General features: G+C 33.9%; 1 pseudogene; it reads left to right on the forward strand.

Moving 5' to 3' along the window:
- Positions 1-4,394: 4,394 nt before the first annotated feature.
- Positions 4,395-9,938, forward strand: LOC131064503 (caffeoyl-CoA O-methyltransferase 3-like; annotated as a pseudogene).
- Positions 9,939-10,546: the final 608 nt, after the last annotated feature.

Consider the following 10,546-nt stretch of genomic DNA (forward strand, 5'->3'; position numbering starts at 1 on the left):
CCAGGATGTCTTCGACTAGGAAGGAAAGGATGGGATATGTTCTCCTATTGTTTTGTTGTTCGTGGATTGTCTCTTAGTAATAATATGACTTTTCCAAGGATATGAGGACACTGTGAATCTAGTGTGAACTGGGGCATTCCTTGTTTGTGACTGTCTAATCTTCATGCAAATGAGTACAATGACATTCTAGGTCGAACCTATACCTAGATGGTCATAACCTATTTTCCATAATAAATCTCAATGATGATAAAGCACAAGAAGCTATTTCACTTCCATATCTTCTACCTTCCATCCCCCTTTTTTGATTGACCTCTATTGTCCTTCCTTGAGTCCATGTAGCTCGTTATCACATGACTGAGTATAATGACACACCAAAAATATCTGCATTTTATGTAGTTTTCACTTGCATCATCAAATTTTAGCATATCTTATTTCATACATACATATAGATATCACAATCGCATCACATCTTACATATATCATTGGCTAATATCTGCATATGCATATAAACCTAGAAAAAGAACAAAAATATATTGCATTTCATCATGTACATATTTGCATCCATATCATAAGCATCATAAAATTATCATAAAATCATCATAAAACATATAGAAGCATCACATAGGAACACATGCATATAGCTTCCGCACGGATGGATCATCTCATCTCATATATATATCAAAAAATTATAAGTGCAATGATACAATGATTTCAAAATCATATGACTAGAAAATCACCCAAAGATGTCTACATCATCATACAAAAACTGATACAACCTAGATCATCTCGTATGTCCCCTCTTGCAGACTTTTCAGGACCATCTTTTCACCAAAGCAGTTAACAGTGTTGTTTTTGCCCAAATCTCAGGCATATACATAATGTATCTCAATCCCATTGCCTTGATCACAACGTGGTCCTTGACAATCAAATTTGTTCGTAACTATTATATCACAGGAAATCGCTCTGTAGACTCAATCTGGGCTAAGTACTCTTGCATCCAATCAAATCAATCTTGTCAATCCTAGTGGTACTCATGTTTATCACATAGTGTTGCCTATCTTATCCTATCCTAGCCTAGTGGTACCTATCTCCATCACATGGTGCTACTCAGCAGGCTCCATCCTAGTGCATATGTTTATCACACGGTGTTGCATCCTAGTGTATATGTTTATCACATTGCACTATATCCTATCTTGCTAGAGCACTCGCCAGATTTTATCAATTCAGTGGCTTATACTACACTCAGCTTAGCAAACCTACCTATTTTAGGGCACCTATTGGAGTGAATCCTTTCAATAGCTTATCCAATTGGCAACATATGTTTATCACAGAATTGTCAATTCTAGCCTTGTTTTCAGTTTGTCTTCCCTGGGGCACCTATTTGAGTAAATCGTCTCAGCTGCTTATCCAATTGATAGCGTATGTTCATCATATAACTATCAATTTTGGCCTTTTAAGACATAGACATGATTATGTTGATTCCTCTTGAGTCAGTCTTTTTCCTGTGTGACCTTGTCACCCTATCCTATCAATCTTATCTAGCTTTTCTTTCTTATCGAGAGATTGTTTACAATCTTTTCAAACATTTTCATCCAATCTCTCAAGGAGGCATATTATTCTTGTCTTGGGACAACTTTGTATCAGTTTATCTTATCTTCTTTGAAACAACACGACAAGTTGCATTGTCTCAAAGAGGGGCAAAATGTAGACACCTAAAATTATCCTGTCTAATTAAATAAATATTTTTTATTTATTTAATTATTTTTATCTTAAGTCTTCTATTAGTTAAATAAATCTTTATTTAGTTAATTAATTCATTAATCCTCTTCTAAGTCTTTCCTCATTTAAATAAATACTTTTATTTATTTAAATTGTCCTCTTTCCTAAATTAAATAAATACTTTTATTTATTTAATTGATCTCACTTCCTCTATTGATTAAATAAATATTTATTTAATTAATTCATTCATTAGTCTTTTCTACCCATGACACATGTCATTCATCTCTTAATTCCTACACTACCTACCCTCTCATCATTTTATTATTTCTTCTACCTACCCTTTAATCCTAGCCGACCATTTATCCTTACACCTCTTAATCTTATCCCTTCATTTTCTAAAGTGTCTTCTATATAAGGAGATGCTTCTTCCATTATCAACCCTCATCAAATACCTAAGTCAATCCTATGCAATCAAGCCTTCTTGTAACCAAGCTATCAACCACATTTTTGTTCTTTGTTGAGCTCTTGTGCACACATAAAAGCTAAGAGCAAATATATCAAGCAAGATCAATGGAGATAGAAAGACAATGGAGATTTGAACCCTACTAGACATGTGAATGGTAATATTGTTTTATTTTGTTGATTTGCATGATCTTAGGTATCTCCTTTGGTATTGGTGAATGTTTCATTGTAGGACTTAGATTGTTTGTGGCTGGATCTTTATGGTTTTACAATAGTTTATCATCACTTTTCTCACCATACACGGGCATTAATATAAAAGGGAAATCATGAAGAATTTTATAGTTTTGATTAATTCTAGGAAGTGTCATTCATTTTTCATAATCTAAAAAAATAAGAAATTTATTTTCTTCTATGAATATTCTTTGTTATTGAGATACCAAAGAGGGTTCCTTATCATATTAGGTTGTTTACTAAAATTAGTATGTGCATGTTAGTTAATTCTTGTCTCTTCTTTATAACTATCTAAATTTGTTTAAAAGTTTGTTGGGTAAAGAATTGAAGCATTCACAAGTTTGTTTGTTCCCCAATAAGTTAATACATTTTTACTAAATGAAGTCAATCTTCAAAAATAATGCAACATTGAAGAAAATATTGGTGGATGAATTTTCATCTTTCTCACTAGTTCCTAGACCATTCTCATTTATCTCAACATATCACTAAGTCAACACCAGGGTGGGTAGGATAGGTAGTAGATAGACCATATAAAGCAACACCAAACCCTAGGAAATATCTGTATCATTGAATATCAAGATGAAATATAAAAATAAATTTTAACATGTCAAAAAATAGACTTGAATAATAGATCTATGATAATTAATTAAATAAATAAATTAAACACAAATCAACCTAGATTTGATAGGTTGCTATGGTAAAGTGGATCAAATCAAATAAAATTACATAGAAACTATAGTACACTCATGCCATAAATAATAATAACTAAAGATAGGGATTTCTTATCTTTGTGCACAAGCAATGTCTAGTAATTGAAAGTTATGTGTAAAAGTGAAAAAATTATATAAACAAAAATAAAATTATTACTATAAGTTAATGAGGGCTATTGCTTAATTAATGTATTTGTCTTTTAGAGTAAAGCTAATTAATATTGCTAGGATTAACAAAGTAATTTTGGGATTCTTAAGGACAAAGAAAAGGTGAAAAAATAAAATGTTTTCATTTCCTTGTGGGTTTGGATATCTCCATTGTATAATGCTATCAATCCTTAATTGTTGGTTCAAACTTTTAATCACATGGTTTCTTCTCATATTTCTTTTTGTATAAGATCCAAAATGTGTTCCTAGCCATACATATTTAAAACTAGCCTTGCAATAATTAAGATTGCGTGAATCTTTAATTTAAATAAATAAAAATACCAACTTACAATAATGAGCTCCTCCCAAGCCTTGCTTGTTTCGTAATCTTGCCCCCTCAACAAAAATAAATCTCTAGAACTAATATTTCTAACAAGAAATCTACATAGCAAAAAAAATTATTTTGCCATATAACTCTTTTATCTCATTCACAAACTTGATAATTATTATAATATTAAAATAAAATGAAATAAGATTAATTATTAATTATTAAAAAGAAATCATATTAATTATTAATTTAAATATAAGATACTTTTATAATTATTAAAACATCCAATATCATATAGTTTGAAAGTTAAAAGAAGAAAAAAATCGGAAGTTAAAAACTCCATGAAGTAAGAAAATTGGAGTGCATGTACCCTGTAGCATGGATCGGATTTTGATCTAAACGCATTAAGCGGGTCTAGTATACACTACAGATCTTTTGAAAATCTCTTTCCAGAACGTACGCAATTGTTAGAAGTTGTCATCATGTAATGGCACGACATAGACTTGTAATTCAGAAAAAGAAAGAAATAATAACAGTAAAAACAATTGCAAGAACGAAAGAGGAAGGTAGAATAGACTATCACAATTTATGGTAGACAATCTCTGTCCAGAACGTACGCTTATGGTTAGCCGTTGCCATCATGTAATGGCACGACATAGACTTGAAGATCAAGTGAAGAACGCTATAATTACAATAAAAATAATTACAGGAACCAAAGAGGAAGGCAACAAAATAGACTCTCATAATCGGCAGACTTGTAGGGTACATTCATTTTCGACACTTTGTAAGTACTTCTTGAAAAATAAACCGGATTCCCATAGTAATCAAGTTATAGAAAATGTTTGTTTTTTTGGTCTCATGTTCGCGTGTCATTATGTAATCATATGATTTAAGCTCGAGTATAAGATAATAAGACTGTGAACCCAATCGCATAACTTCAAGACATCCACGGGGAGAGAATCACTGTTTAGCAGGTCATTGTTCTCATCTCGACCTGTTCTTCCAACACATTAAAGAGGAACCTGAGGAGGAAAGGTATCCTGCTTTTCATCCCACGCAATTCTCCACTAAGTAGAAGGAAATGGGTTCTAATTATTTTTCTTGTATAGCTTCATCATTGTTGGAAGGCCACACCAAAAGCTTAGTAGATTTGATTCAGGTAAGTGTTTTCCTGCCGATGTAAGAAAAAACAATTTCAATGGAAACTTGTCATTTTACTGCTTCAGTTGTGGATGGGTTACTAGTGTGAGAAATTAGTTTATAATAAACCCTAATGGTTAGAATAGCAAATAATGAAATTTTTACTTAAAAAGCATGGTGAGCATTTGCGAAAGTTATGTTTAGTGACTTGGATGAATTGTAAGATTTGATATGTTTGAATGTTTCGATCAAATTTTAGGTTAAATATAATGAAGAGGGATATCACTGATTGTTTAATCAAAGATAACAAATAGTTCTGTATCTTTATTTTGCTATGATCATTTGTATGTGTCATGGAAGTGAGTCAGATGGGGACGTACCATTCCTTGGTTCAATATCATTCAGAAATTAAAAAATACTTACTAGTGCTTTTTCTTTTGCAGGGAGAATTTCCTCGAGCACCATCCCGTTATACGCATTTTCCTCAATTCGTGCTTCAAATAATGAGGGAATTGATGCTAATTCTTCTCTGGAAGCTCTTACGTATATGCCATGTCTTTGGTGTCATAATTCAAAATGTTTGTCCTTTCCCCTCTTCATATACTCCTACTACAGAGGAATAGCGTGGAAGATTTGCAAAACAAAAGAAGACAAAAACCAAGCTCGAACAGCTCCCTGCGATAAGTTATTGAGACAGAGCAGAAGGAACAGAATCAGATCTAGTACGCAGAGGTGTGTAGAAAGATATAAACAGAGGATAATGAAGTGACAGACTGGGAACAGCATGAATGCTGCGTGGTGACAAAGAGTGTCAAAGTGAATTGAAACGATAGTATACAAAGGAAAGAAGTGCAAATAGTGAGGAAGCACAAAAGCCACTCTCATGATCCCATCTGCTATCATTTTCTATGGCATGCAAGGAGCGCAAGAGCCTTCTTCAGAACGATGCCCTTTATCAGGTTTCCCTAAACTTTCAGTTTTAGAATACATTCAACATGCCCATTTTCATTTTTGCCTGGATTGATTTGTTAGTGGTGTGGAAATTGCAGTATATATTGGAAACCAGTGTGTATCCCCGTGAGCCTGAGCCAATGAGAGAACTCGGAGAAATAACTGCCAAGCATCCATGGTAAAACCTAGTTTTGGTCCTTGGATCATTTTTGTTCTGTGCTCCAACAAATGACATGCCGAGTTTTCATGGTCTGAAGCAATCCTTTTTCTTTTTCTCAAATTGGCTCTGTTTTTTCGACAGGAATCTGATGACTACGTCTGCTGATGAGGGTTAGTTTTTAAATCTGATGTTGAATCTCATCAATGCCAAGAACACCATGGAGATTGGTGTGTATACTTGTTACTCTCTTCTCAGCACTGCTCTGGCCTTGCATGATGATGGAAAGGTACATGACCATTCATTCATCTGTTCCTTAATGGTTGAAAAAACAAATTTTAAGGGCTTCCTCGTTTACATTTTAGTGATTTTTGTGTTGCAGATCATAGCAATGGACATCAACAGGGAGAACTATGAGTTGGGCTTGCCTGCAATTCAAAAAGCAGGGGTTGCCCACAAAATTGACTTCAGAGAGGACCCTGCCCTGCCAGTTATTGATCAAATGTTAGAAAATGTAAGCTTAGATCTCTTCTCTATGTAACCAAAAAAGAAAATACTATTGAAAATCTGGGTAAGTTTTTTTTGGGTAAATTGTGAATCTGGAATTAATGCTGTGATTTTGCAGAAGGAAGTGCATGGGTCCTTCGATTTCATATTTGTGGATGCAGACAAAGACAATTATTTGAATTACCACAAGCGGCTGATTGAGCTGGTGAAGATTGGAGCAGTGATCGGCTATGACAATACTCTGTGGAACAAATCAGTGGTAGCCCCACCCGACGCCCCATTAAGGAAATATGTGAGATAAAGGAGGGCTTTGGCTACGAGGCCTCACAATCATAAAAGGTACTCTCTGCCCCAATTTTTTGGTACCCATTTCTTCGGGATGGTGAGTTATAGTACTTGCAAGATCTAAACATAGAGGCTTATAGGAAATGTCTGTAAATTAGATAATTTGGCTTCTTCAGCATGCCCAATAACAACTCTGCACTCATAGATGCTTCTCCTGAATACATTAGTTAAAAGAAAAAGATAAGTATAAATTGAGGAAATTTTAGTATTTGCTTCCGCAAAATGATATAAGAAAAAAATCAAAATGCAGAGTGTTCCTGTCCATTCAGGAGACAGTAGACACAACATCTACAATATATGATGAAATTTAGTAAAAATCCCACACACTCATTGATGTGATACCACAAACTGCAATGTTATTATTTATTATTTCATCTTTGTAATAAAATTTATAGTGTTAGGATATTTCCCAAGCTTTCTTCTTCTATCGGTATTTGAAGATCAGCCTTCCTGTGTTTGCAACAGGGGCCTTCTAGATAGGCTGCATAATTAATGAGTAGAAATACCTGATTACTAAAATGAGCTTGAGTACTGTTGTGAGCCTGAGCATTGCTGTGAGCCAAGATTGTTAGGTTTACCTTCCAGTTTCGTAGTTGTTTGTTCACTGTGACTGGTGTCACTGCCTATGAGGCTGAATTGTGAGCTAAGGTCACTAGTTTTGTTTTCCAGTTTGGTGGTTGTTTTGTTTTCCAGTTTTCCAGTTTGGTGGTTGTTTTATTTTGGAGTCTAGTGTGACTGCTGTCACTGCCTCTGTAACTAGATTGTTATAATGACTATTTTTTGTTCAGGAACAATCTCAACTTGCCTCAGTATTTGATATTTGAAGATTTTAAAAAACTCCGAGTTCCATTTTCATTTAATTGTTTTGAAGTTCTTGCTATGTAACTTTGGTCTGCATTTCTTGAAGAATATTGGTTTTCTCTTATCCACTCCACCTACTGCACTAAATGACCTAAGGAAGGTGAATTTTGTTGTGAAGAAGGTGAAATCATGTGCAGCTTAACGATGTATCACTTGGAATATATTTATTTAAGAAACGCAAGGATAAATTGTCTCCGAATAAAGAGAAAAAATTGAGTGCATTGTGGACAAACAATGATGGCTAGTTGCACTTGGCTACTGTATAAGTTTTACTTAGTGAGGAATTCCAGATTCTGATAGAATTAGCCAACTTAAGGACTTGATGAAATCTAGTAGTAGTCTTAGTATTTCAATCTCCATTTATTCAGAGAGTTAAAGAATTCTTTCTTATATGGGAAAGACGATACAATGCTTTCCTGCCCCTTCTCACAACATAGTTCAATCGGCTATTTCTTTTGTCCGAGACATATTATGAGAATATTCCTGTGTATTTGCCTGACAGAAAAAAACAACCAAGTGAATTTTCGATAAGCTAGAGAAAACTTCCAACACGTAGCTTATGTTTATCTCAGACTGATTTTTAAAACCTAGCTAGCAAACCTATCTGTAATCTCAACAAGTAAACATTTTTTTTCATGAATATTTAAGATCACATTTTTAATTTTAATATTATCTTTTTAATAATCAAAATGAATACAAATAATAAATCTATTTTAATATCTGAACTCATCTTTTCATTATGTCTTTTTTCTTTAATGTGCAGATAGCTGTCCTTAAATAGATCATAAATATATAGAAATAACAAACTAAATCTTTAGTCTTGAGCGGTAGCGTACTTGGCCGTAAGGTGGCTTGCTCCCTCTCAACTCGGGTTCGATTCTCGCTACCGCGCTTTACAGTGACAGAGCTAGCAGGCAATTCTTCCACTTCCAGTCGATTAGTCTATTCTCAGGTACTGTGTTGGTTAAACATTAATTTTGATAAATTTATATTTGTACAATTTTTAATTAAAAACAGAAATATTATATTTATTAGCCCATAGATTATATTACATGAGTTTTTCACTAATACCTGTCTCACGTCCTGAATCCATCTCCTGTCTGGTAAAGTGTATCGGGAAACATGGTTTCATTAAAATGTTCCTGTGAAACTGTAAAGTAGTCGCTGGTTTTCAGACACCGATAGTTTTCGAAGATTTGCTAATGAATACAAAATCTCTCAACAAATCTTGCAACTGTAAAATTATATCAAATCTGACTGTAAATGCAGTGCCGTAAATTCTTAACTTTCCATGGTGTCCTGATGAAGCCCTTGATATTTACATCTATTTTTCGTTTATTGTGAACAGATTGAAGCAGCCACTGTATGGAGACTGGTTCTAGTTCATCCCATTTCTTGGATTTTTTTTGCTCTGGAGAGCTCTAATATATTTTTTTTAAAGTCTGCCCATTTTGCTCGTCAACATTGATGACAGCATGACACAATCTGTGCAGAATCTTGAGGCAAGTAACTAGTTATCGTTGTCTACTATTTTCTCTGTTGTTTACTATTTGCTCTGTTTACTATTTTGCTTAGATTTACTATTTTTTTTTGTTCTTAACAGAACCTGATTCCTTCTCAAACAAATAAAATGAAAGGTGTAAAAGTAAAAATGAAAGGTGTAAAAGTAAAAATGAAAGTGAAAATACGGATGAACAGAACAGTCTCTCTGTTTATAAACGAAACAAGATTGTAATAATCATACTCAATTTATCATCAAATTTACAATTACACAAACATGCCCTTTCATAAGTCTCTCACTCTCTGCTCTATACACTTTACTAACTACACTCTTCACAACCAAGCCTCTGTAATTCAACCCTCTTTGTGACGGCAAACTGTAGAATTTTGAACCTGACCTATCCTCTCTGAACCAACTGATTAGCAAACAATAACAACAAAGAAAAGAAAAACACCAATATCTTTATTGAAGCTTAATTAAAAAATTACATAGAGGTTGTATATATAAAGAATTTGCAGTCTAGAAGAATAAATAATAACTGCAGTTCTAAATATATTCCTAGCTTTGCATGGAAAGCTACTAAGGCTCTCAAACTAAAAAAAGCAAACTACTCCCTAAATTAAGAATACAATAAGTGCATGCACAACATGCTTTATTTACTAAAAACAAACTCATGCAAAAAGCAAAACTAAAAATAGTCCTAAGGATTCATGCATGCTGGAGTACATGCTTTATTTGCATGAATAAACAAAAAAAAACTATTAACTAAAAATAGCTTATGCATGGTGATGAATGGATAGCTTCATGTCCAAACTGGAGTTGCATGGAGCTGCATGCTAGAGCAGCATCACTTATCAACATACTCCCCCTTGATGCTGAGAGGGCTAACAATCTTATCTCGTAGTGCTATAAACTGAGCTTTCGCAACCGCTTTGGTGAATATATTTGCTAGCTGATCCTGGGTGTTGATGTGCTTCAATTTGACTTCCTTCTTCTACACCAAATCTCGTATGAAGTGATATTTCAAATCAAAATGCTTTGTTCTGCTGTGATGAACCAGATTCTTAGCTAACTTGATGGCACTTACATTGTCACAATAAATTACTGTAGGCTGAAATTGTTTTTCTCCAATTTCTTCCAAAACTTTTCTGAGCCAAAGAGCTTGTGTACCTGCTGAGGTAATTGCAACATACTCCGCTTCTGTAGATGAGAGAGCAACAATACTTTGTTTTTTCGAGCTCCAGGTAATCAAACCAGAACCAAAAGAAAAACAATTTCCAGATGTAGATTTACGGTCATCCATACTACCTCCCCAATCTGAATCACTAAAACCTACTAGATTGAACTTTTCAGAAGGGTAGTAATGAATACCAAAACTTAAATTCCCTTTCACATACCTCAAAATCCTCTTGGCTGCCTTCATATGTATTTCAGATGGATTTGTCATATACCTTGAAACAAGTGAAACTAAATAGGCAATATCAGGC

This window comes from Cryptomeria japonica, chromosome 7 (assembly GCF_030272615.1).
Source record: "Cryptomeria japonica chromosome 7, Sugi_1.0, whole genome shotgun sequence".
Lineage (NCBI taxonomy): Eukaryota > Viridiplantae > Streptophyta > Pinopsida > Cupressales > Cupressaceae > Cryptomeria > Cryptomeria japonica.